The sequence below is a fragment of the Vidua chalybeata genome, chromosome 1 (assembly GCF_026979565.1).
Source record: "Vidua chalybeata isolate OUT-0048 chromosome 1, bVidCha1 merged haplotype, whole genome shotgun sequence".
Taxonomy (NCBI): Eukaryota; Metazoa; Chordata; class Aves; order Passeriformes; family Viduidae; genus Vidua; species Vidua chalybeata.
The window spans coordinates 23,357,323-23,382,685 of record NC_071530.1 but is presented as its reverse complement, the minus strand read 5'-3'; the positions used below and the strand labels follow the sequence as shown (position 1 = coordinate 23,382,685).

The following is a 25,363-nucleotide window of genomic DNA, read 5'->3' as shown; positions in this document are numbered from 1 at the left end:
TATTAAGGATCTATAAAAGTGACTTCTGTTACAGGCCAATGCTGATAGCATCACCTTTTCATCACAAAGAAGTGAACAAGTGTCACCCAGAACCTGTGTAAAGCAGCAGCAGCAACTGCTGGACACTGAACATCAATGATAAACTAAAGCTTATGAACCAGAGACTGACATGTGAACACACTTCAGTCACTGTGTTGCGTCTCTGGTTCCTCCCTACCCTCACACACATATCTTGCCCAGAGGATGGGAGCCTCTCTGCAAAAAACATCCAAGCACACTTTGCTTAGCTGTGAGATGACCTAAACTGAGCTGGGTTGCTGCTTAAGACAAATGTGTGTTCTCTCTGAAATCAGATTCAATATTGAAAAAACCACACAGAAACCACCATCATGATTTACAAGGCAATAGTTCAGAAAGCAAGGGACAGATGGGACTCACAGACTGATGCTGTATGGGGCAGAAAGTCTGAAGAAATTTGTGTACTTCTGTCAGATTGATCCACCTAGACAAAGTGAGAGTAAAGACAACCAGTACTGGTACAGAGCACTGCTAGAACATGAAAGGAGGAATGAAGATGGCAACATAAAGAACTATAGAAAACCTCATGGGGAGCTTGACTGACCAATCTCTATAGGGTACAATGTGCCTGGACCCTGGCCTTGACTGGGTCCAGGATGTATTTTTCAAGTACATTTGCTCACCTTTGCACAAGTGAACAAGTTTGAAATTGCATGAGGACCCAAAGCCAGCCTTCTGGAGAACCTCTGGTAGAATCTGGCCAGCCAAAAGCTTTAATGCCAACTTCATTTTCAGTGGTGTTAAACTGACAGAATTGAAAACAAAACTTACTGTCTGCCAAGGCACATCCACAGAAAGTGAAACTAAACAGGATGACAACACAGGGATGCTCACGAGGACACTCCACAGTAAAATCTGAAAATCCCTTATACATTTAGAAACCTTAACATCTTCCTGAAGCAGAAATTTCTCAGTTTGAGGAAGCTTTTTCATAGGCAAGAGTATCAGTTTGTAGGGTCATACTCTTCCTGGATCTTCTAAATGTGAAAGAGGCGTAGATGGTAAATCTTCAAATGTAAGGACAGCTACACAAGGTTAGGCATCTGCAATAAGACTGCAGACAACAAGCATCATTCCTTCCTAAAAGCATACAGTCTCATTTGGAAATAATGAATATCTAAAGTTAATACATTTCAACATAAAACCTACTGGTTTTATAATCAGCAATGTATTTCAAATAAAATAAAAAGGCGAAGAAACAAATAAATCTAGCATTTTCAATGTCCAATCTCACAAAATATGCTGTATTTGAGAATGTCAGAGGAAAACAACAATCACAGTATACTACCACTGACTCTTGGTTCATAAGAATACTACTGAGAGGACCACTACTCTATCTGTAGACTGGTGATAGTTCCACAGTTTGCATGTTCTGAATAAAGTAACCAATACTTACTGTATTTTCTCTATTATCACCCAAATAACTTAAAGCACTGAAAAGAACACTGCACACCATTTCAAGGAATATGCAATTTTGTCAGAGTTCCCTACTTACACTTAAGCAAGCTACACTTTGAAGACTAGACTAAATCTCTATTTAGTGCAGTATATTAATAGCATAAATATCTATGGATGAAATTTTGTAAAATATACTCTGATTACATGAAAGGACTATCTGTTTCCATGTTTTCAAGTGGGAGGTGAAGAAAGCACATTCAGCTGTCTGAGACAGTTGACGAGCATTGTTCACAAACGCACCGGACCAGAAAGAAACACGCACATACTTTTATTGTTTCCTGGAGGCATTCTTACGTGCTGGTTTTGTTCCATGTAAAGCTAAAAGACAATGTGACCCCGTTGATCTTTCAAAGAGATCTTGATTTTTTTCAGATGAATGAACAAATCAATTTCCTTTTAACAAAGAGGTAATTTAACTAGTCAGCACTCCTTCAAAGCAACACATTCATTTAAGGTCTAAACACAAAATCTGGGAGATCATTGTGTGTCTAAAATGAGATGGATTCCTGTAACAAAGTATGTTTTCTACACAGTATTTAAGAAGTATTTTACAACGTTTCTGAGAGACAACTTCAGGAACTATTTAACTCTTTTTAGTCCAGGCACCCTGTTTATCATGGTGCTGACTCCCCACAATCTCAAGAGTCATCACTGCTAACTAAGAATGAGCCATTCAGGTAACTGCAGTGGCAAGGATCATCACTTGCATCTTATGTACACTAGAAAATTAGGAGAATTGCAACTGCTGAACTTCTGATAAAATGTTTAATATACCCACTGACAAAATTCTGATTTTGGCAGGGGACTAGTGAAAAATATACTGGATCTAATCTAAAATTAATTTAAACAAACACATAACTTGAAGAAGTATTTTTAACTTTTGCCAGAACACCTCTGCTGAAATACTTGGCTGTTTTTTCCACTGCATACAAACAGTTTAACAATTTATATAAAGGCCATGGATAACAACATTTAATTATAGTATGTCATATACAGTCTGTATTTAGGAAGATTATTCTTGACACCAGTGTAATTACAATGAAACACAACCTTGTTGTATAACGATTTTTGGCTTCAAGATGAGTATCAAGCCAAAGAAAACAGAAAGAGAATAAAGATTTTAAAGAAATCCAATATGACCTGAGCTTGAATCACAAAAGGATTTGTACTGGAAATAATCTTTAAATCCTCCAGCCCTTCTTTCCTGGGCAGGGACATCTTTCAGTAGACCAGGCTGCTCAAAGTCCTGTCCAACCTGAGCTCAATCATGGGGCATCCACAATTTTGGAGAATGCCTCACCACCCTCATCATAAAATATTTCTTCCTTCTGTCCAATCCATATTTACTTCCTTCTGTTTAAAGTCAATGCCTCTTGCTTTGCCAAAACTGACCTTGGTAAAAAGGCCTCTATCTTTTTTACAGAACCTGGTTTAATTATTGAAATGCCGCAACAAGGTCTCCCCAGAGCCTTCTCTACTCTGCTTCTGGGCTGAACAATCCCAACTCTTTTAGCATTTCTTCACAGGAGAGGTATTTCAGGCCTCTGATCATTTTTGTGACAGTCCTCTGGACTCACTTCAACAGGTCCATTCTTGTACTGGGGGCCCCAGAGCTGGACACAGTGCTCCGAGTGGCATCTCAAAAGAGCAGAGTTGAGCAGAGCAGGGGTAAGCTCCCCTGACTTGCTGGCTATGCAGTTCTATTACTTCTTTCATCAGTTCTCCTACTAACAGAATCAACATACCTAGGGACTGATGCAGACACTATTACAATACAAATCACTGCTGTTCAGTGTAGAACAGAATGTTATTGACCTTTCCCATGTAAGGCAAGGAAAGGAAGAAGGAGATATGCAAGGTACCAGAGTCACTTACTTAGCAAAATCTGAACCATTTGGTATCAGAATTACATGAAACAGAATATTATACAGGTTTAATATTAGGAAGATTTTTCAAGAACCAGTCAGAAAAAAATACTCTATTTTACCCAAGTAGTAAAATCATTATCATTTTATTAGAGAAGTTCTTCAGCTGTTTCCATGAAGCTTTCACCAGACGTTACAATGTCTGTAACGGTACAGACATTGGGATCATAAATAACTGTACAGACATGGTGCCTGATGCTTAGTGGAACTTTCCCTGTGATTACATCCTGGGGTCACGCTGAAGCCAGAGAAGACAGTAACAGCACTCATGCCATTTCTCCTACGCTCTCACTATTCCTGCTGGCAACCAGATAAGACAGTGGAAAAAGAGCAGCAGAAGTAACAAGCCTGGCTGAACTGCCAGGAGCAAGAAAAATGCAGGAAACAAGGGAAAACAGCAGTAGGTTGAAAGGAGAAAGGACTCTACACAACTTTCCTCATCCATGGGCCATTGTTATGTGAGACAAATAAGGCAGATCTAATGTTTATTTTAACTAAAGGACATATTAATAATGGGTCTACACAAGTAGGTGAATTGTGATTATCCTGACCAAACATTCCTTATTCTGGCATTTTTTTTATTACTAGGAAAGGGCTGAGGTTGCATAAGTCTCTTATGATTATTTTTTTTCTGTTGAATCTTTCTAAATTAGTATGTACCTAAGAGGCTTATCAACATAATGCCCCCTCCAGTCAGGACAATGAAGTTTCCTTCTGAAACAAAGAGAAATAGAAACTAAGAATTAATATTACTACCCTTCCTGACATACAAGCTTAAGGAAAAACAAATGTTACAATGTGCTTTAAAATTAGTATTTATATTAGAAATTTAAGCCATAAGCAAAGAAAGCAAATGTTCTATGATAGAAAGAAAATATTTTTTAATTTTAATTTTTCTCTGTTCTTTTGACAGCTAATATTGCTGAGAAGTTTGGGAGCATCAGCTGGGGAGTTTTCTGCTCACTCCCACCTGGCATAAACTTCAGCCCACATGCCCAAAGAATATTACAGAATCACAGATGTAATTTTTATTTTTAATCATTCTTTTAGAAGTCTTGTTACGTTTATCTCTTACAGTCTTTCTTAAATAGCAAAACTTTGGTATAAACCCCATACTTTATATTCAGAACCACAACATCCATGTCACCAGATTCTTACATCTTGTATCTGCTGGAACATTTCACTATCGCATCCACTGTTTCAATTTCTTATTATGCCTGAAAACAAAAAAACTCTCTGTTCATGCAGAAATGTGTCATAACAATAAAAGAGCATCTGTGCTCCAACAAATCCAGTGGCATTTGTACTGGCTAAGGCTAACCAGTTTGCAGTAAATTTTCATCTTAAATTATTGCAATACAGTTGTAGAAACCTAGAAATGGTTCTTTTTAGCACACAGACTTCATCACACTTCACATAATCGGCCTATATAATCAAATTATTAACTCTTCAAAATATTTTAACAGTTTTTCATTTTAACAGCAATTTTCATAAGAGTGAATTAAAGCAGATCTAGACATCTCTTTGGACATCGTCCTGTGGTTATGCTAAAAGATAAAGGCAGGCAGACAAGGCTGTTCAAAGGCATCTGAGGCAAGATATAATCTCAGCCAGACTTGATGATCCAAAACTATTGTGTCAATGTCTGACCTAGGTAAATGGCTACTTGATACAGGAAAAGATAAAGATGTAGACCAGCAGATTCTAGATGAAAACTAGTACCCAGATTTGTGAAACTGTCCATGATTTTCCAGAGAAGAAAGAGAGAAAATTTTTAGGTACTGAGAAATCAAGAATCCTAATGGCAGTAAGGGCTCCTATCCCCTAATAATCTGCTAAGGGAAGAAATTTTTTTACTCCAGCAACTTAGTGATTGATCTTGTCCTGAAATCAGAATTCTCCATTCAATGCTTACATTTATTCATGAGTCTTCTTACCGTTTACATTCACAGTGTCCAATACTTAAAAAATTGTAATAGATTCTTCGAGCCAACGTGTTCTTGAGATTCTGAGTTCAATTGATTTTCAGTTTGGACATCTGAAAAATTACCTGGCTTCTACAAAAGCTTACAAAAGTAAAACCTTTAACCTTTTATAGCTCCATCACACAACTTAAAAAAGAGGAATTACTACAGTATGAAACAAGCCTTTAAAAAACTAAAAAGTAAAACCAACAGGTTTTTTCAGCTCTGTAGATTTAGAAGGGTTGTGGCATAAATTAAAAATTAGATCTGACAAAGACTGGTAAGAATCCTCTGCTGTTTTGGAAGTTATTTCAGACTGACTTGTAAAAAAAAGTGTTAATCCTCAAAAATCTGAATTTTGCTTAGGAATAAACATCTGAGACTATTAATGAGGAAAAAGCTAGTTTATTCCTGCTTTGAAAGAATTTGATTCCTAACAGCAATTCTGTTTCAAGACATTAGCTAAAGCAAGCTGAAAATTATTTTCATTATATTCATACTCAAATGTTATTAATGATAACTAGACAATCTAATTATCTCATTTACCACTTCTACTATTATACGTCAACATTTTAATAATTAATACAATTTATTGCGTGCTTTCAAGAAACAGCTTCATATCTGGTTTGCAGCCAAATTTCTAATTGTTTCAGACTTCACAAATAAAAAAATCAGACAATATATCACTTCAGTTCTTTTAAAAGTTTGTCGCTACTAATATATGCATTTTTATTTTCCATTTTGTTTCCAAGTATTGTAAACATAATAATAGCTATACTGGATCAGATAATTCCTTGTTTTCTCATCTCATTCCTTGTCCACAGTTAATAGCAGAGTGTACCAATGAAAAGTACAAAGACTGGGCAAGAACAGATGGACACTTCTACACAACACTCTCCCAGTCTCCACCAATTTACCACTTGATGAATTTTTGTAGATATGCTAGGTTTATATTAATAACCTGTATTGCATTTTTCTTCCACTATGATGTTCAAAATCTCCCCAAACTAATGGAAAATTTTAACAGACAGAGCATCCTGAAATTTCACAGCTTAATTATTCATTGTGAAGAAATATCTGGTTTTAACTGGCAATTTGTTAAATTTCATTTTAGCTGTCTATAAGATCTGAGAGGCAGACAGAAAAGAAACTTTCCATATTTGCCCTCTCCCACTTGTGATTTTAGAGATTTCTATCACATCACCTTCTATAGGTGATCATCTTTATGTCATACCAGTCTTTTGCTCTTTTACAGATTGATTAGCTCTAATTCTGAAGAAGTGGATTCTGTGCCATTTTTAGGATTATTTCTGCTTTTTCCGATATATTTCCAATGCCACTAACATCTTTTTAATTTAGGACATGCAAAATGAACAGATTCACATCATGGCAGTATAGCCTCTATTTTGACACTTCATTTACTTTTTGGAGTGATACTAAGGAATAAGTTAATTTTCTTCAGAGTTTTAAATATAACCTTGAGATCTGGTTTATGAACTGTAATAATTAAGGGAATAATATTCTATATAAATTTAGGATCCTTTTTTTCCCCCAACCATATCAATCTTTCAGCTTTAACTATATTCACTATTGTGTCTCATAAAATCCTTTTGAAGTGGGCACTGTTTGTATTATCACTGATTACCATCTTTTCTATATTATTCATCCTCACATGCAACAGCTGAGGTCCTAGTACTGATCTATCTGGGACTCTATCAGTAACCTTCAACCACTGTGAAAACTGTCTCTTTATTTCCATCCATATCCATAACCATCTTTAAACCAGTGACTTCTGCATGCAATGGACACTTGCTCTTTCCCAAAGCTGTTTGGATTGTTTAAGACTTTTAAGTAAGGGATCACAGGTTACAACACTTGAAAATTCAACCAGATTATACGAATGTATTTTGCCAACTTCTTCAAAGAATTTAAGTAAGTTTGTGAGATCAGACCTTCCATTATGGCATTAGATTGACAGATCCTCAGGACATGACATTTATCAACATGTCTGCTAATTATTACATCATATTACATAATTTCTACTAATATTTTAATATAATAGCTGTTTCTGAGGAACAGCTTAAGGCATCTGCTGTCCAACAAGCCTGTCTTGGAATCTTAAAAATTGCATCATGTTAACCCACCTCCAGTAATCAGTCACAAAGTTAAGTTCTTAAGAGAGAGGCTAAATATGACAAAATGCAGGGGGGTTACACAGTTTTTATTAAGAGTTCTAAAGAAAATCATATTTGCACTGAAAAAATAACCCAAAACAGAATTTTCACAGTTTCTCCACAAAATTCAATACAGACTGTCAGTTATGAGATTAGACCTACAAAATCAGACCCTGGCTCTCATCACCAAGTACTTTGGCAAATGATACTTCATAAAGGGATGATGTCTGCTAATCTCCTTTTACCTTGTTAGATTCAGCCAGAATTCAGGAAACCTCTAAAGCACATCCAAAATATTTTTTTACATTGAGATGGAACATGATATTCTGTCATTTAAGAACACTGAATTATTTTAGACTTCCCTCCCCATTTTCTCATGAAAGACCTCTTTCTCTGAGAAATGCTGAATTAATTATCGAGGAAAGACTACAGCTAGATGCTATGAAGGAGAGAGGAAAGCATAAGCAGCCTTACGGTCTTTGCTCTTACTCTGGCAATGTTCAAAGTATCACATATGCAGACCTTGCTTCTTTTTACTCCTCTCTACTTGACTAAAAGGAAACTTCCTCCTAAAATTGCCTCTCTTCTACCAATTTTTTTGTTCTCATGTTCTCCTGTAGTCTGTACTCTCTTTACTTCATGTTTCCTGGAGAAGAACACCAGTTTTCCCAATATGAAGAAAATTTCTCTATTCAGAAACAGATTTATTTTCTCTATTGGGTAGAGAAAGCATTCAATTCCCATGGGTAGATTTAAGCATTCAACACTATTTATACAGCCAGAAAATATTTTACTTTTTATACTTTGAACCAGAACACTGCAGCCCAAAAAAAGGGAACCATTATAAAAAAATTTAGACTGTAATTGACAGTTATGCTGGACTCTCACAGAACCAGATCATCTGAGGTACCAGATTCAAACCTGTTCAATCTCAGATTGCTAATGGTCATATGGTAATGCTTCTCTCCTAAGCAAAAGCCTTTGGCTTGGTATCCAGTACCCAAGATTCTCTGATGCCTTATCCATGCATTGACTTTTGTGCATTGCCCAGATTTTGGTAGGATGTTTCTGTTGTTTGGGGTTTTTCATGGAAAACTGCTGCCTTACCTTTTTTTACAGACGGTTACTGTGCCAGCAAGCAAGCATTCTGAAAAGCAGCATTCTCTAGACTTTGTTTCTAATACTGTTTGCTCACACCACCAGCTACTATCAAAACACATAATGTGGAGCTTCACAGAGTTTGTGTTCATCATTGCCTCTGTTCCTTCCACACCTGTTTCACAGAGTTCCCGGAGTCATAAGAAAAGAACAACTGACAGTGCTGAAGCACAGCTACCTCACCCATGGATCCAGGACTTCTGGTTCGGTAAGGTGACTTTTAGGACCTCTGTGTCCCTAATTTCCTGCTACATTAGACAGGGAGGTCCTGCAGAACAGAAAGATCCAGGTCACCCTCCTGATGCGGGATGTGACAGTGACACTGCACAGGAGGTTCTCAGCCAGTGCTATTTCCAAATGCCACTCACAAAGTCACAGAGGGCAATCTGCACATGGGCTTTCCCTGCTGTGGTGGTGCTGCTGGGAGTGGGACATGTGTTCCCTTCCTGCTGCCTCCACAGCTCGGCATGCCTCCTCACGAAAGGGAAGACTTCAAAGTCTACCAAACCTGGCTGCAAAGCAGTGACAGCCGATATCCAGCCCAAGATGGTGCATGGCCACTTAAGACTATGGAATCCAGGCTGCTGACGTAGAAGACCGAGTTTACTGCTATATGTTAAGTCACCATGTCTCTTTTTCAGCTTGACAAGCCCATACCATGACTCATGAAGCAGTTCTTACGCAGCCTGACCTATGCCTAGGAAAAGTTCAATCATCAATCTAGCATTTACTAGGTACTAGCAAACTTATATTTGGCTGTCTGAAAATGAGACACAAATCCACTGGGGTAAGGTCCAAGAATACATTTCTTTGTTAAAAGAAAAATCCCACTGCCAGTTGCAGAGATTTGCAGGAGCAAAGACAAGCAGTGGCAGACGAGACAAAAGCTGGGAGAACCAGCTGTATTAGTCTCAGCAGCTTGCAGAGCTGTGATGCTCAGGAATCCCTTGGTGACTGCCTTATGAAAAACCTGCTACAGTGCCAATGTAACATGCAGGCACTTATTTAAGAATAGTTCTTTCTGCTTGTAAAGTAAAAGGCACCACAAGAGAACATTCCCTACCCCCCATTCTCCGCCAGAAAAAAAGCCACAAAAAATGCATTTATTTTTCCTCTATACTTCTTCTTTTCTTGGGCTGTTCTCTTCCCCAGGGCCCACTTCCCTGCTCAGACCAGTGTGAGACCTCTATCAGACTTCCCTGAAAGCTTCAGAATTTATAAAGTAATTTTTATAGTTACTATAAAGCACACATTTAACAAGCTGGAAATCTGCCTCCAGTATCTTTTTATGACACAAATGTTGCTTGAGAAACTTACACTGTAGTTTCTCAAGTGGTTTAACTGACACCAGAGCTGATACTGCCCTTTTTGTTTCTGATTCACCCCCTCTGTTCATCCATATTTCCACAATTTCCCTTGTTGGTTTATTTTGGTGACTGTACAGAGAAGCAGAATAGATCTAATTCAGATTAATTCCCTCTTCTGGGTTTTCTTCCTGGATGCTGATGGTCCAAACAGCCAGAGCATGGCAGCAGTGATAGGGAGGCAGGACTATTTGTACCAGTGCATACTGTATGGAGTGGAAATACTTTCAAAACAGTGTTTATTCATACTAAAGTGCAGACAGAGGCAGAAATATCACCAATGTGCAAACTGTGCAAAGCCCACAGTTGGTTGCTAGAGGCAAGGCAGTACCGTTGCATTAGCTAAAGTCAAAACCGTTTTCATGAAATTTCTTTTGTAGTCCAGCATTATTTCATCAGCTATTACTCTGACAGCAGCCATACACTCAGAAAGGGATAGTGGATGGAGCATGAACTAGAAGATGCTGCTGGGTGGAGTGGGAGACTGCAGAGCAGGCATCACAGTATCAAAGGCACCACTGGCTGCTGCAAACTGCACCTAAGCCTGCAATAACCCATGCTGGGCAGTGTACAAAATAGTATCGTATTATATCAGGATGCAAACTCACAACAAATAACTGATATAGCAACTTCACCTCAGCCCTTTACAAAAATGTCAGCAAAACAGGTACCTTGTCTGAGTCCAGTTTTGATTTCACTAAGCAAAACCCCACATGATCATTAATAACAGCAGCTGATGCTATTCAGGTGTCTGACACTAGGCAAGCAAGACCTGTGTGGAAAAACAACTAAAATCCCTCTCAAATGGGCAGTGAAAGGACAAAGGTGAGCTTGCTTTTACTAAAAGGAAAAATTCAAGCTCTCCTACCCTGACAGTCAAAAAGCAGGTATTGGTGAAAAAGGTTTAGTGTAGCTGCAGGGGCCCAGCAGGACTCCAGTGAGAACAAAGTCTACTAAACTGGCACAAAGCTTTTTGAACAAATACAGTCTTGAAGGGCAGAGAGATGAGAAAAATATCTAATTTAATCCCTCTCCACCTGCACTTTGGGAAAGAGAGATGTTTAAGAACAATATCTTCCTTCCCCCCTATAAGGCTAATTCTATTGCACCATATTTCATAATATACTTAAAACTTGCTGGGGAACAATCCGTGAAGCTGATATTTCAATTGCTGCTAGATATGAAGAAACAATACTTTATCAGTAGGGTTGAGATATTCATTAGAGGATTTAAGTTTTAAGGTCTTCTGAAAATTTCAACAGGCACAAACAGCTTTAAAAATCTACACTGGTATCACTCTATGTACTCATACAGCATCCTGCACAGCAAGAAGGATGTTCCAGTTGCACTAAACTACTCTCTAAGAAATACAGAAGGCAAAAAAAGCAATAGACAAGAAATAAAAGAAATGGAAGACTATTTGTTCTAAAGTAAAGTAAGAAGTATCATCTCTGAAGCAAGCATCTAACAGCTCAAAAAACAGCCATGAACTAAGAATATACAGTAATCAAAATATACCTCTATAAAGAGAGGAAATAAATAAAAGAGACTCCCTTTTCAAACGTTTGAGGGGTTTGCATGAAAACTTATTGTGTTGCAACAGAAAGGCATGAGGCTGGAATGTTCCAGGAAACAGGGATGATGGAACCACCTACTCTAAAAGGCACATACTCCACCTATGCAAAAACTTGCTAATTTTTTCAGGATGTAATCAAGTGTCTGAGTGACATGGAAATCTTATTTTCTAATCAATTAGAATGGCAAACTGAATTTTAAAAAGCCAAAACTTTGTATTTTGCAGCCTCATATCTCATTGAATCCATTTTGAAAACAGAATACTGCTCTCATATCTTCAAATCTGTGTGGATAGATTTTAAAGCCACTTTAATTTCATAGAATGTAGCAGATTTACATAAAAAGGATTTGTTATCCCTCAGCTGTAGGGACCTGGGGCCACAACATACAATTACTGCATCAGAACATTTCTTGTGAGCCCTCAGCTGTTTGGATACAGCAGCAGAGTGGGCAGCTTAGAAAGAGAACAGAAATTATCAAACAGAGTTACAGTAAGCAGGCTCAGGCAGTACTGGGGAAAATAAAGTATGCAATAACTAAAACAAGGCATGATTAGGGTGGACTGTCTGGCTTTTAGGAATGTGAAAGGATTTAGTTTCACCATAAGCCATGGGTAGACTGTTTCAAGACTATTTTTCTGTTCAAAGTGCATACTGAGGTTTTATGTTTCAAAAAAACTTTTTTGAACACCTCCATTTAACACTAACCCAGTGTGCTTTGATCTGAGTGTCATCATTCCTCTGAAGAAGCTAAAACATGCTGAAGATTCACAGAAAGTACTGTTTGGTTTTCCTAGAAATTATATTATTCATACAGAAGTTATTCCCAAAAAATACATGAATTTGGGTGTAGGATTTCTTCCCTTGTGCTCATGAGTAGATTCTAAAATTGAGAACCGTTGTATATTTCCAAAATAATGGAGGACACAATTATCAGTAACTCTTCACGGCTACCCTAATACCACAACCTAACAAAACTGAAATTAATTCAGTATACTTTTCAGACTTTAAGACTAATTAAAGAGAAATTTGACTCATTATCTTCATCATCTATTTATATAGTAGAAAATTATAGCTAAAAGAAGGGGGGAGAGGTAAAAAAGGGGTAAAAAAGTTAACCAGTCATCTTCTTAAGGACTTATTTCAAAACTCTGGTTCTCCATACTGATTTCTTACTCATATATACATGAAGCAAAATACATGCAGCAAAAAATCAACAGGATTTCTGAATGAACTTAAAAGGTATAACTATGAAATAAAGACCAAATCAAGAGGCAACTTACATGACATTTATAGTAAAATTATGTGACTCTTTTATTAAGGTTTGCACACTTTACATTGCAAATACATCCAGAGTAACAAAGACTAAACCCTCCAAATTATCCCTTTTTAATTAAAGATTACAAGAAAGTATTTTATACTAGAACATGTTGCCTGTCTAACTCCTATTCCAGACAAGTGAATTTAACTTTCTATTTAAGTAAATAATAATAAACTTTCTTTATTAAGTAAATAATTATACACTTCAGGCAGCTTGCTTATTGAGAAAGTCTGAATTAATGAATTTTGGGTAGAAAAAACCCCAAACAAACCAACTACATAGAAAATACCCAACTTCAACAAAAAAATAAAAACCAGAATAATCCAGTATTCCAATTACAATTATTATTTCACTGCCTGAAAGAATGCACCAGTAATTGGTCTACTTCTACTAACAGTAAGCCATATTACAGAAAAAAACACTTAACATACAACACTCTGGAAAGAATTATCACTAAGAATTAGTCTACTTCATGACACGTGAAAATTCAAAGCATTAAACTGATCACTTAAAATCTTTGACTACACAGAAGTCAGGTTAGAAATCCGGGTTTGAGCCATATAGTACAGTTTATTTAAGACAACAATATTGTTCCCTTCTACAGAACTCAACAGCTCTCTGGGCCAAACACATCAGCTGGGTCAGAACCAGCTGTATGCAGAGGAGGGAGAAAACAGTTGTGCAACCGTATCATGAGATATGGATCAAGCACTTATTTATCTTAGAAGGAACCTCTGGAGGTCAACAGCTTCTATCCTTTACTCAAGGCAACCTTCAGAGCTTCAAAGGCTCCTCAACGCCATTCTCACCGAAGTTCAGAGTATCTCCAAGCGTGGAGATCCCACAGCCTCTTCAGACTACTTATCCCAACATCTGACCTCCTCAATAATGATAATTTTCCCTAATGTCTAATTGAAACATGCCTTGCTATAACTTTTTCTGTTGTCTCTAGCCCTATCACCCAGCTCCTCCAAGAAGAGTCTGGTTCTGTCTTTTCTGTACCCTCCTATTAACTGGAAACCAGATCCACCGCCCTAGTCTCCTTTGAACAGAGGACACCCAGCTCTTCCAGCTTCTCTTTTTACATTATGTGCTTCTGTACCCTAATTATCCTGGCAGTCTTCCTCTAGGCCTGCTTCAGAACGTCAGCTCCTCCCCTACACCAAGAAGCACTAGACATTGTTTTTCATGCCGTCACACAAATGTCAAGCTGACAGAAATACTCACTTCTCTCAGCAACTGGCTTCAATCTTGCTCAAAGGTAGCTTTCTGACTCACATTCAACCCAGTGTCCACCAGCCAAACGACGTCATTTGCTGCGATGCTGCTCTCTAACCAACAGTTCCCAGCCTGTACTACTGTGTAGAGTTATTCTGTTCCTATGTTCATATTCTGCTGAACAGCAACCACGAGCTTCTTGTCAGCCCATTTCTCCAGCCTGTCAAGGTCTCTCAGAGGAGCAGCCCTGCCCTCCAGCCCACACAACCTCAGTGTCATCAACAAGCTTGCTGACAGTGCACTCTATCTCCTCATCCAGGTAGTTAATTAATATTATAAATGCAAAGCTGCACTATTTAATTTTACTGAATACTAATTATCATGTCCTGAAAGGGATAAAGTACTTCCATGTAGTTTAATTTTAACTAATTAACAGGTTGGTAAATGGCAGGTTACAAAGAAATTGTACTTCAACACACAAGTAAGTCACCAAATAAAACCTCTTCAGTATTTTTTTTAATGGGCAGTTTGCACTTGGTGACTCACTGAAATAGCTCCAATGAAAGATTGCTCTCCAACACATCCTTCTAAATATGGAGATCTAAATACACAAAGTATCTGTGTCAGTGACTCTCAAGAAGTCTGGGAAAAGGGCCTAAATTAACAGCCATTGTATATTTATACTGCAATAAGTTACAGAGCTATTCGTAATGTCTCAATACTGCAGGCTGTGTACTTCCATATACAAACTTTCAGAGAATGTAAGTAACAGGAATTCTTTCAGAAAGAACAAATGCTTTGTCTTAGAATATTTAACTCACAATGGTTCATAGACCTAAATTATTTGCTAGTACAATTTTGCAGTAGAGCTATTTCTACAGAATAAATGTGCCAGATCATTGCTGAATGTGTTTCGCTATCATGAAGTCTGCTATACAGCTGGGTCTCAAGATTTGAGCTTGAAAATATCAAAATCCGCAACGTATCGATATATAGGTAATTCTATCAGTCTATGAAGTTCTTAGAATTTTAAAATGTATAACCTGCATTATTAGTACAGCTGGAACTTTGGTCTTCATAGTCTATTAGGTACACATTTCTGCAGTTTCTTCACAACACTGATGAAATTCACCATTTTTCATTCAAGAGATTAACAAGAGATTTTCTGGGCTCTACTCTGCCAGAAGATTTCTACATGTCTATCTGTAGTCTTTCAACATAGTAGAGATAACCGGAGATGAATACATTTGCTTGTCCCTCAGCTGCTTAGAGATCTAGAACACAACAGAGCCACCTGGATTAAAAAATAAGAAATGCTAAAAAAAAAAAAAGACAATTCTGCAAGTAATTTACAGAGACAAGAAATAAGAAATCATTTTTTTTTCTTAATGAGAAAAAAAAAATACTTATGGGGAAAATTCTATTGCAACAGCATTTACAGGTCGCTACTGTCAAAAATTAGTCCTGATGTGTGCATCCAGCCTTGCACATCTTACTCACATAGTAACTAATAGAAATACAAAGAAAAACACAAAACTGCATATCACAACAGTACAGTAACAGTCAAACCCTTAGTAGAGAGAAGAGTTCATTAATAAACTACAACTGTCCTACAATTCCTATTATTAGGTCCACAATATATTTTAATTGTACCAGTATTTCAAATATTTTATTTGCAAAAGTATTGACAAGTATGTATCATGACATTTTCTCATAGTTTTTTAGCTAATTCTCCAAAAGCTGGTTTGAAACAGGAAATATTTCAATTATCATCAGTGGTTCATCTGAGCATCCTAAAAAAATATACTACTGTTTTTTTAATACAGTCAGTTGAGTTTCTACACAACATTTTTGTACCATTTTGTACCACAACATTTGTACCAAATATACCATTTATAAATTTGTCATCAAAAATTCCTCTTAGAAATCCATTTGAAATAAAAGGGCAGTGGAGCATTGCTTATCCCAACTAATATCTATGGAACTTCCCTGAAGCAGAAATCTTAAGTGGACTCAAACTAATAAATATATCAAATAGAATTTTCTCATCTAAGTTATTTCATTGGTAGTAATTTACAACCAGGGTCAAAACCAGGACACAAATAGGACACAATGTTCCTACAATCTCTTAAAGTACCTGCTATAAGAACAAGCAGGGCTTGTTTAAAAAGCAGAATTACAAATTAGAGAAATCTAATTATTTTCTATGCTAAATTCCAAGAAAAGTGTTCATCAGGTGAAGTACTTGCAGCAGAGAATCAGTTTCCAACTTATGTCCATTTAATCACAATTGATCAGAAACTATATAAACCAGACAAGAAATATGCCATTAGAACATATATAATTAGCATTATACATGTGAAGCGTATTTTCCCCAAAAAAGCTTTAAAATCTCCAGAACTACATCTTTCCTCAAGGAAGGTGGGGATAGGAGGAGGGAAGTGAGAGATTACTAACATCCCTATAGGACATTTTTAAAAAGTTATTATTTTAATTAAGACAATTACCATAAAATTAAACTGTATAAAACTCTTCACAATTAGACACAATAATTTTTACCACTTTCCCACTAAGTTGTATCACAGGCTACCCCTAGTTGACATCATGTCGACCAAAGCCCCAGGTTCTTTTTCTGGCAGGCAGCTTTCCAGCCACTCATCCCACGCCTGTAGTGCTCCATAGAACTGTTGTGACCCAAGGGCATGATCCAGCACTCGGCCTTGTTGAACCTCGTACGACTGGCCAGCCCATCAATCCAGGCTGTCCAGATCCTGCTGCAGAGCCTTCCTACCCTCCAGCAGATCAACACTCCCACACAGCTTGGTGTTGCCTCAAAATGACTGAGGGTACACTGGATCCCCTCTTCCAGATCATCAGTGGAGACATTCAACAGGACAGACCACAATAGTGAGCCTTGGGGAACACTAGTGACCAGCCATCAACTGGATGTAACTGCATTCACCATCACTCTGTGAGCCTGGACATCCAGACACTTTGTTTTTGCCCAGAGAAGAAACCGTTTCTCCAGGAAAATGCTGTGGGAAATGGTGTCAAAGGCTTTACAGACATCTAGGTAGACAACTTCTGCAGCCTTTTGCTCATCCACTAAGCAGGTCACTCTGTCCTAGAAGATAAGCTTGATCTAACAGGACCTGCTGGCTTGGCCTGATCCCCTGGCTGTCTTGTATGTGCCATGTGATGGCTCTCAAGATGACCTGCTCCATGACATTCCCTGGCCCTGAGGTCAGACTGACAGGCCTGTAGTTCCCCAGATCCTCCTTCCAACCCTTCTTGTACACGAGTGTCACATTTGCTAACCTCTAGTCACGTGGGACCTCCACCATTAACCAGGACTGCTGGTAAATCATGGAAAGTGGTTCAGTGAGCACTTCTGCCAGTGCCATCAGTACCCTTGGGTGGTTCCCACCCAGCCTCATAGACTTGTGAGTGTGCCAGTGGCATAGAAGATCTCTCACCCTTTCCCTTTGATTACAGGGCCTTCATTCTGCTCCTCATCTCTTTATTCCAGTTCAGGGTGCTGGGTACCCAGAGAATAGCTGGACATACTATTAAAAATTGAGGAAAAGAAGGCATTAAGTTCCTCAGCCTCCTTCCTTATCTTTTGTCACTTTGTTTGCCCTCTCATCCAATAAAGGAAGAGGATTCTCTTAGACCTTCCTTTTGTTACTGGTATAACGCTTTTTATCAACTTTTACAGCAGTAGCTAGCCAGATTAAGTTCTAATTGGCCTTCCTGATTTTCTCCCTGGATAACCTCACGATATCGTTGTAGTCCTCCTGAGTTGCTGGCCCCTTCTTCCAGAGGCCATAGACTCTCCTATTTCTCCTGATCTCAAACCAGAGCACTCTGTTCAGTCAGGCTGGTCTTCTTCCCCAACAGCTCTTCTTTAGGCAAATGGGGACAGCACGCATCTGCACTTCTAGGATTTCTTTCTTCAAAAAAGTCTATCCTCCCTGGACTTATCTCCCTTTTAGGAATACCTCCCAGAAGTTTTTCAACCAGTCTCCTCAATACGCTGGTCTGCCCTCCAGAAGTCCAAGGTAACAGCTCTGCTGACTCCCTCCTTACTTCTCCAAGAATTAAAAACTAATTTCACAACCACTGTGCCCAAGACCGCCTCCAATCATCACATCACCCACAGGTGCTTCTCTGTTGGCAAACAGTAGGCAGGGCACCTTCCCTAGCTGGCTTACTTGCCAACTGTGTCAGGACATTCTCTTCCAGACACTCTGGGAACTGTTTCCTCTAGACTATTTCCCCTCCACTGCATTGTATTTCCAGAAGACATCTGGTGAGTTGAAGTTCCCCAGGAGAACAAGGGCTAGAGATAGTAAAACTTCTCACAGCTGCTCAGAGAATATTTTGTCTGCCTCTGCAAGCTGGCTAGATGTAAGAGACTCCCAACCAGGATATCTGCACTTTTGGCCTTACCCCTGATTCTCATCCGTAAACAACCCTATTGGCACCATATTTAAGCTCTAGACAATCCCAGTACTCCCTAAAACACAGTGCTATTCCACTGCTTCTCCTTCCTTGCCTATCCCTTTTGAAGAGTTTACAGCCATCCACTGCAGCCCTCCAGTCGTGAGTCATCACACAATGACCAGTTTCCGTAATGACAATTATACCATAATTTTCCTGCTGCACAATGGCTTCCAGCTCCTCCTGTTTGTTGCCTGTGCTGTGCTGCATGCACTGGAGCAGAAGCACTTCAGTCAGGCTATTTATACCTCTACCTTTTTTGGGGAAGAAGTCCTAATTCCTGTATGACCAGTCTCAGATGCTTCTGTGGTTTCTAACACATGGATAACCACTGGTCTTTGCTGCCACATGGGTCTTTATCCCCTATTTCACTGAAATGGAAGATCAAAGGACATCACTAGCACACCATCCCTCAAACATGGGTGTGCTGCCCCCAGGCTTATCTCTAGTAAGTCTAATTTAAGTCTAGTTTAAGCTTTTCTAATGAGCCTGTCTAACTCCTGTGCAAAGATATTTTTCCCCCTTTGAGATAGGTGTACACTGTCTGTTGCCAGAAGGTCTGGTGGTATCATCATCATTGCCTGCAACTGGAAGGATAGAGAAGCACACTACTTGTGCTCCTGATTCCTTAACCAAGGCCCTGAAGTTTCTCTTCATTGCCCTCACACTTCTTGTTACAACTTCACAGCTGACTGCCTGAAAAAAAAAAAATCAATAATGGATATTAGTCTGAGTGCCATACCCGGATAGGAAACTTTCTCCCCACATCTTTAACCCAGGCCTCAGGGAAGCAAGAGACTTCCCTGAGAAATAGGTCCTCCTCTTTGAGACTTCTGCTCCCTTCAGAAGGGAGTCTCCTGTGACAGTGAGCCATCCTTCTTGCTTTGTGGGAGCAGATTTGATGCAGGGTACAGGTCAACTTAACCTTGGCAGCACCAAGCTAGATGAACCACCATCCCTGTTACTGTTTGGTTTCATGTGCAGAGGCTCCTAAGTATTATGTAAGGGCATTTGGGAAGGTAAGGCAGTCACAGAAGAGCCACACCTCTACTGCATTGGGCAGGAACTTGTCACCATTGCCCCTTATCCCTTAAAGTCCCTGCACTCAGCTGGGCAGAGAGAGCACAGGGAGTCTCCCATATCATGTCTACTGCAAGTTCTTCAGGTGTGTCAAAATGGTAATCACAAGCCACCGGGAAACTCCTTTAAGTAGGGAAAATCCCCAAGAAATTTAATGAACTTTTTCCAACATAGAAGCCTACACATAAAAGCTATTTTTATACAGAATTAGTAATATAGTGCCTCAGTTGTCACTAACAGTTGTAATATATAGTATGTATATAGTATGTAGCTGTAATATATAAACTACACGGAGTTATTGTCAAAGAATAATGTTACTATAATGAAGGTTGTATGCAAACATTGATTTCTAGGCATAAGTTTATGCACAAATATATACCTTGCTTTTAGAGGATTCATTTTGTCTCCTTGTCTTCCCGGTCAGTACAGAATAAAACTAGAAAAGTTACAAGAGTAACTTTCTTTGCAACACTGTAACACAGCTCCTCCCATATTTTAGCTGCAATTATCTTCCAACAGGAAGAGTTCAGAATTTACCTAGTTTAAAATACAAATCTAAGGAAATCATCAAATGAAAATCTCTCTCTTCAACAAAACCCCTTAAAGAAAATTCAAGAATATTAGTAGTACTACAAATAAGCTTTAGGTGAAAAGAAGTGTTTGCCTCATGTAAAAAGTTAAAAACTCTTGATACTTGTCCTGTCAAAACAGGCCCCAGTAAAAAGTCTTTCTTGTGGGCTCCCTTTATACACCTAAAGGTTGCAACAGCATCTCCTTGGAGCCTTCTCTTCTCCAAGGTGAGCAACTCTCTCAGCCTTTCTTCACAGGAGAGTGTGGTAGTGTCGCTTGCAGCAACATGGTAGCAAACAGCAGGCCTGTATAAGGCCTGACAAACTAAATCCTAGTTGGACATAGCTGTGGGAAATCTAACAGCTCTTCATGAAAACAAAAGCCTGAAACAGCAAAAAACAACTTGTTTCCCTGTGAAAGAATTCTACAGATTAGGACTATTTTCCTGCGCCTGTTTCAACAATCCCAACCATCTCAGCTTTAAGAATGAAAACAGTATCTCACAAACAACCCTTTCTTACATATAAACACCTTGTCCAAGACTAACCAATTACTACGAGATAACAGCTTGTTACCAACCAATAAAAGATAGAAGGGTTTGTAAAACTCTATATAAAGGGATATATAAAATAAAGCTTTTTTTCACTCCTTAACAGATTGTGTCTTGTCTCTCTGAAACAAGGTCAACAGGAGAGCTGCTCCATGTTTGTGTCCCTCCCCCAGACCCACTCCAACAGGTTCATGTCTTTGCTGTTTGAGAGACCCCAGAGCTGGATGCAGCATCCCAGGTGGGGTCTCTCTCACCAGGGCAGAGCAGAGGGGCGGAATCCCCTTCCTCATCCTGCTGGCCATGCTGATTTTGATGCAGCCCAGGATACAATTGGCTTTCCGGGCTGCAAGTGCAGAATGCCAGCTTATGTCCCTATGAGTACTTCATCCAAAAGTACTCAAGTTCTCCTTGGCAGGGCTGCTCTCAACCCCTTCACCCCCCCAGCCTGTATCAATACCAGGAGTTGCCCTGACCCAGGTAGAGAACTCACACTTGGCCTTCCACTGTCACAAACAAAGACTAACGTGTCTGTTTCCAATAATTCTGGAAGACATTTAGCAGTTATGAAGAAAACAGCAGTTGTTAAACATTAGGTAGACATCTCTGGCTTGAACTTTCAATGTAAAATGTAATATAATCTTGCATGAAATAATCTTTCCCCCTAAAATTTACACATAAGTGTGATTTCTATAATGCTCCATGGAAAACTACTTGGTATTTTGGGATGAGGAAGCAAAAGCAGTAAAAGTCTTGCCTGGTGATAATGTTGTTGAAAACAGAATTTTTGTGTCATTTTGAACATTTCAGAATTTCCACAGGGCTGCTCTTCAAGTAAAACAGATCCATCTTCGCTATGTGTCACTACCAATTATGCAAACACAGTAATATGATTAGAAACGTAACTGGTTCAGCACACGTATCAGTAACCTCCAACTTCTCAATTTTCCTTCTTACTGGCATGAGTCACCTTAGCAAAGCTGACAAAACTTCAACAGTGACAACTGCCGACAGCAACTGCTAGTTATCAGATTCCAAGGAGAAGTTAAGGAACTACTCAGGTAATGGTAAATACATGACATCTGAACAGCAAAAATAAATCCAACAAACAAAACCCATCAAAAACAAATGAATACTCCCCCACAACACAAAAAAAACAACAAAAAATCCCTCCAATACACAAAACAAAAAAGATCTTAACCACAAATAAACAAAAATCAAAAGAATCACAAAACTTGCAAGCCAAACTAGTAAATGATTAATAAACAAAGCCCTACTACTGAAACAAAAAGAAACACAGTGATAAGCAATCACAGCAGAGATGTCACAGACCAGAAGTGATAAACTGGTCAGGACAGAATAAATCAACCATAGCGTTAACAAGGTTTTATATAGTGAACAAAAACATAATGACATTTTCTAAAGGCATTTTTATAATTGTTCCATTGAATAAAAGCTGACAGCTTTAGAAGGCATTCCTTTTCATATTTACATGCTTAGTTTTCTTTAATATTTTGAAGTGTATAGGCCAGATAGGAACACATAAGAGATTACACGCAAACTCACATGCAATATGTAACTATGTCCAGGAAACTCCATGTTTTGTGCAATAAGCCTAATCATGTACTTACATACATACATACCTAGTCCTGTCTAGATGTGTATGGCACAAGCAAAAATAAAAGGGACCGCATAAAACTTACTTGCCTAACTTTTGGTTTTTGGCTGTTGATATTATTATTATAGTGCCACTGCTGTAATTCTTCTTTTAAAATTAATCTTCATTCATAATGCTCTGCTGATGCATATATACCTGAATACAGAGCACCACCAACGTTGTTTAGCTTTTTAGCAGACTTATAGCAAAACTGTAATTCAGGAATAATAGATTATGTTATAAAAAACAGGATTATGTTCCCTGTCTTCCCAGGGAGGTGGTGGAATCGCCATCTCTGGATGTGTTTAAAAAAAAGACTGGACATGGCACTTGGTGCTATAGTCTAGTTGAGGTGTTAGAGCATAGGTTGGACTTGATGATCTTAGAGGTCTCTTCCAACCTCATTATTTTGTGATTCTGTGATTCCGTGGTTCTGTGATTTACAGGCTCAGAATGATTCCTTAGTATTAATACTTAGAATCTTTTTCTGTTATAAAAATATGTTATTCTTTTGATTAAGGACTGAAGTAAAATTTATTGAAGAAGGAACTGACAGAGTACAGGACCACAGAAAATCCTGGAATAAAGTTTTCAGAAGCCTCTTCTGTGATTTGTAAATACAACCATTTACTCTTTCCACATCCAGAAAAAAAAAAAAAAGAAAAAAAACCCCGTTGCTATAAATTCTACCAATTTGCTTCTGTGTAGACATCTTAATGAAACAAGTCACATGTTCTAAGTAGTTGAAAAACACTGTTGCTTTCCTTATGACTAAAGGCTGTTTTCCCTCCCAAGGAAGAAGAGGAATTTTCCTCTGTACACAAAAGAGATTAAAGAGAAATTAATCCACCACACTTCACATCGAAAATCAAAAAGATGAAAGTAAGGATAAAACAGCCATACATGTAAGGAAGACACAGTCTCTTCTCATTGCTAACCTCTACAGCCAAAATCCTCTCTCAAAAGCCGTCTCTCTCTTTAGTGAATGTACTTAAATTACAGCACATTATTGATGTAATGTCTACAACTAAAGCTCCATTTCTGGAACTGGTAAGCACAGAAATGCACTTAAAGAAGGTGCAATCAAGGACGGTTAGTCATAATGGAGGGATCCATGCAAACAATTTAAGCTGTAGTATTAGTTCTTTACTCTGCCGAGAATGTTTTCGTGACTCTGTATATCCTCTGCATACTATATGAACTGCAAAATAGAGGTAGACTGACTAGTCATGAATTATCAAGATTAATTTTTAAAAGTTGCCCAATTTCCAGTATGTGCTTAGACATGCCAGGGAGAGGGATACTGCTACTTACATAAAACTACTACTGTATCAAGACTAAATTTTTTCCACTGGATTAAGAAAAGAAAAAAAAAAAAAAAAAGAAAAGACCCACACCCCGGAGACAGCGAGCGTTTAAATTCATTCAAGGGCTGCTCTGCTCTGACGGCGCTACCGAGCCAGGAAGCCAGGTCACTCTGTCACAGCTCGCCCCGCAGCACACGCTCCCACGCTGACCACTCACGCTTTTTCGCTTCTGCCTTCCAGGCAAGATTTCCCGGCTACGAACTAGGCGGGCATGAGCCCAGCGGCGGGACCTGGCTGAAGCCAGGCCATCGAGCAGCTCCAAACTTTACGACGGTCCCGGCCGCCCCGGGGCAGCTGCTACCGTTCCCTCTCACCCGGCCAGTTCCCAGGCGAGCCCCCCGCCCTCCGAGAGCCCGGGCCGGAGGCGGCCTCTCTCCCCCCTTATCCCCCGGCCCGGCGGCCCGCGGCTCCCGCCAGCCCCTTTCCCCCAGCCCCCTGCGCACTAACCTCGGTAACCTGCCGCTTGTTCACCTCCGCACTCCGCTTGCTCTCTGCTCCCCCTCCCCGCTCCCCTCGCCTGCCGACGGCACCGAGGCGCCCCCGGAGCCGCCTCCCGGCCCGGCCCCCCCCGCGATGCGCGGCGCTGCCGACGCCCCGATGTGCGGAGCCTCCAGGCTTCACCCGCGACCGGGCTCCGCTCGCCGTGCCTTCCCGCAGCTCCCGCCCGAACCTCGCCCAGCGCCGCGGGCACTCACCGGCTCCTCACAGGGGCTCTCCCTGGCCCTTCCCGGCGCCTCCACGCCCGCCACTCAGAGCTTCCATGTGCCCAGTGGCCGCTCCTCTCTCCCGCTCCACTCTGGCTACGGCGCCCTCTGGAGTGCCCGCTCCAGTGGGAGCCTCACGAGCAGCCGGGGCTGTCACTCAGCTCGCCGGGGCCCCCGGCGCGGGCACGGTGCTGCGGCTGCCGCCTGCTCGCTACCCCTTTGTTCGGCGGCGGCGCTGACAGCTGCTGCCGGCGGCGCTCCGCGGGCCCGGGAGGCCGCTCCGCCTCGGCGCCTTCCCGCCCGCCAGCCGCGCCTCCTTGCTCCCGGCCTGGCCCGCAGCCCCGGCTTACTCCCTCCTTCTCCGCCCGCGGTCAACAACCGGCGGCGGCAACACAAGTTCAGGCCGCCGACCCGGAAACTCATCGGCAACCGAGGCCCGCGGGGCTCCGACGGGAAGCGGATCCACCCCGCCAGGGGATGGAGCGGGGCGGGGACGGGGCGGAGCCGGCCGGGACGCGGGGCCTGGGCGGCGGGCGCGGCGGGAGGATGCGGCGGGCAGGCGGCGGCAGGCGCCACCGAGGAAGGCAAGGCAGGCAGGGAGGGAGCGGGGCCGGGGCGATCTCCCTCACCCCGGTCCCAGGGCGGTCCTGAGGGCAGGGGAGCCGCTCCCGCCCCCCGGGGATTCAGCGGGAGCACCCCTC

General features: G+C 40.3%; 1 protein-coding gene across 4 annotated transcripts in view; it reads right to left on the bottom strand.

Annotated features, from left to right (window-relative positions):
- ANKIB1 (ankyrin repeat and IBR domain containing 1) overlaps positions 1–25,075 on the bottom strand; it is an 88,568-nt gene extending 63,493 nt beyond the window's left edge. For all 4 annotated transcript variants that reach the window (XM_053935116.1, XM_053935133.1, XM_053935125.1 and 1 more), the window contains exon 1: positions 24,654–25,075. The gene's annotated coding sequence lies outside the window, so the exon portion shown is untranslated. The remainder of the gene's footprint in view (positions 1–24,653) is intronic.
- Between the last annotated feature and the right edge of the window lie 288 nt (positions 25,076–25,363).